The sequence below is a fragment of the Cryptomeria japonica genome, unplaced genomic scaffold (assembly GCF_030272615.1).
Source record: "Cryptomeria japonica unplaced genomic scaffold, Sugi_1.0 HiC_scaffold_51, whole genome shotgun sequence".
Taxonomy (NCBI): domain Eukaryota; kingdom Viridiplantae; phylum Streptophyta; class Pinopsida; order Cupressales; family Cupressaceae; genus Cryptomeria; species Cryptomeria japonica.
The window spans coordinates 401,629-404,691 of record NW_026728873.1 but is presented as its reverse complement, the minus strand read 5'-3'; the positions used below and the strand labels follow the sequence as shown (position 1 = coordinate 404,691).

Genomic DNA, 3,063 nt, shown 5'->3' with positions numbered 1-3,063 from the left:
ACGGGACACTGCACGCACACGACGCCCCCTCCAGGTGCACGCACGTAGGCCGGGCCGGGTGCACACCCGACGCCCTAGCAAGGTGCGCGCACCCGGGCAGGGCTCACACTTGGCGAACGGGGCGCACTTCGCGAGGGAGGGTGTGCACCTCGACGGGGGTGGGTGGCCGGGGTGGATTCGCACGTGGGTCGCGGTTTGCTAAGTACACACTGCGACAAGCTCATAACGGGTGCGATCATACCAGCGTTAGTGCACCGGATCCCATCAGAACTCCGCAGTTAAGCGCGCTTGGGCCGGAGTAGTACTGGGATGGGTGACCTCCCGGGAAGTCCCGGTGTTGCACCCTTTTTTAGTTTTTCGCCGGGCGTCGCAATGCTATTTGAATAAACCTTTTGCCCGTTTGCGTTCTCGTCGGGGCCGGGCCGGGCCGGGGTGCGCTGCCCGCACTACCGCGCGCGCGGGGGCGACACCGAGCGCGCACCCGAGGCGCCCCGAGCACACAGGCCACGGTGCAACCCGGGCGTTGTGCGCGCACCCCGGTGCGCCCGAGGTGCTGCGCGCGCACCCAGGTGAAATCGGTGTGCACCTCGGCCAGTGCGCGCTCGGTCGAGTCGCGCACGTTGGCCAAGGTGCACGGTGATGTTTCTTACTCTAAGGTTCCGCACCAGACGCCCGGGACAGGTGAGCGAAGCTGGGCGGGGCCGGGTGCGCGGCCGGGGCAGGTGCACGCAGCTGGAGAGAGCTTTGGAGCACACTTCGGAGCGCACCAATGATGCGCTCCATTCAAAAGTTTCCTGAAAAGGCAAAAAAAGTTGAGATTATAGAATTTCCCACTTGAGAGATTGTAAAAAAAAAAAATTTAAAATGAAGGAAACGCGGGTGCCAAGGTGTGCGCAGCCCAGCCAAGGTGTGCGCACCAAGGCGCCCACCCTGGCGAAGGTGCACGCAAGGTGCGCACCCGAGGCAAACCGGACAATTAACCCAACTTTCGACTTCGCGCGCACCTTGGAGCGCACTTCGGAGCGCTCCTTGGTGCGCACCAATCTTGGGCACCTCGGAGTGCACCATGGCGCCCACCAAGGTGCGCACCCGGGGCAAACCGAGCTCCGACTTCGTGCGCACCTTGGAGCGCACGAAAGGTGCGCACCATGGCGCCCACCAAGGTGCGCAGCCCAGCCAAGGCGTGCGCATCAAGGTGCGCACCCTGGCGAAGGTGCGCACCCGGGGCAAACCGAGCTCCGACTTCGTGCGCACCTTGGAGCGCACAAAAGGTGCGCAACCCAGCCAAGGTGTGCGCACCCCGGTCAAACCGAGCTCCGAATCGTGCGCACCAGAGGTGCACGCCATCGTGCGCACCTTGGAGCACACTTCGGAGCCCTCCTTGGTGCGCGCCGATGTTGCGCACCTCGGAGCGCACCCGGGGAAAACAATGCAATTAACCCGACTTTCGACTTCGTGGGCACCTCGGAGCGCTCTCGGGTTCGCACCTCGGAGCACACCGAGGTGCCCACCCTGGCGAAGGTGCACGCGAGGTGCGCACCCGGGGCAAACCGGGCTCCGACTTCGTGCACGCCGCACCTTGGAGCACACTTCGGAGCGCTCCTTGGTGCGCACCAGGGCGCGCAACCCAGCCGAGGTGCCCACCCCGGCGAAGGTGCACGCGAGGTGCGCACCCGGGGCAAACCGGGCTCCGACTTCGTGCACGCCATGGTGCCCACCGCGGCGAAGGTGCACGCGAGGTGCGCACCCGGGGCAAACCGGGCTCCGACTTCGTGCACGCCGCACCTTGGAGCACACTTCGGAGCGCTCCTTGGTGCGCACCATGGTGCCCACCAGGGCGCGCAACCCCGCCGAAGGTGCACGCGAGGTGCGCACCCGGGGCAAACCGGGCTCCGACTTCGTGCACGCCGCACCTTGGAGCACACTTCGGAGCGCTCCTTGGTGCGCACCATGGTGCCCACCAGGGCGCGCAACCCCGCCGAAGGTGCACGCGAGGTGCGCACCCGGGGCAAACCGGGCTCCGACTTCGTGCACGCCATGGTGCGCACCGCGGCGAAGGTGCGCACCCGGGGCAAACCGGGCTCCGACTTCGTGCACGCCGCACCTTGGAGCACACTTCGGAGCGCTCCTTGGTGCGCACCAGGGCGCGCAACCCAGCCGAGGTGCCCACCCCGGCGAAGGTGCACGCGAGGTGCGTACCCGGGGCAAACCGGGCTCCGACTTCGTGCACGCCGCACCTTGGAGCACACTTCGGAGCGCTCCTTGGTGCGCACCATGGTGCCCACCAGGCCGCGCAACCCAGCCAAGGTGTGCGCACCAAGGTGCACGCGAGGTGCGCACCCGGGGCAAACCGGGGTCCGACTTCGTGCACGCCGCACCTTGGAGCACACATCGGGGCGCTCCCGGGTTCGCACCGGCGTTGCGCACCGTGGTGGGCACCTCGGAGCACACCAAGGTGGGCAGCGAGGTGCGCACCTTTGATGCGATGCCTTCACTAATTTCCATAAAAGGCAAAAAAAAAACGAGATTTTAAAATTTCCGTTTTGAAAGATAGTGAGAAAAAGGGAATGCTGGTGCCATCTTGAGCCCGCCCTGGTGCGCAGCCCAGCCAAGGTGTGCGCACCAAGGTGCCCACCCTGGCGAAGGTGCGCGCCCGGGCAATTAACCCAACTTCCAACTTCGCGCGCGCCAGGGTGGGAGCGCACCCAACAACCGGGCCTGGGAAGAGCCAATGCGAGAAACCCCACCAAACGCTCTGACAAAAAAAGAGGGGGCGCTCCAGTAACCCCGCTTCGGAGCGCACCCTGGGCAAACCCAGCCAAGGTGCCCACCCCGGCCAAGGTGCAGGCGAGGTGCGCACCCGGGGCAAACCGGGCTCCGACAACGTGCACGCCGCACCTTGGAGCACACTTCGTAGCGCTCCCGGGTGCGCACCTCAGAGCACACCAAGGTGGGCAGCGAGGTGCGCACCTTTGATGCGCTGCCTTCACTAATTTCCAGAAAAGGCAAAAAAAAAAGGAGATTTTAAAATTTCCGTTTTGAAAGATAGTGAAAAAAACGGAA

The 3,063-nt window shown here is 64.9% G+C and overlaps 1 non-coding gene across 1 annotated transcript; it reads left to right on the top strand.

Annotated features, from left to right (window-relative positions):
* The first annotated feature begins 227 nt into the window (after positions 1 to 227).
* LOC131862771 (5S ribosomal RNA) lies at positions 228 to 346 on the top strand. The gene has a single exon (XR_009361708.1). It is a non-coding gene; the product is annotated as a 5S ribosomal RNA (ribosomal RNA).
* The last annotated feature ends 2,717 nt before the right edge of the window (positions 347 to 3,063 follow it).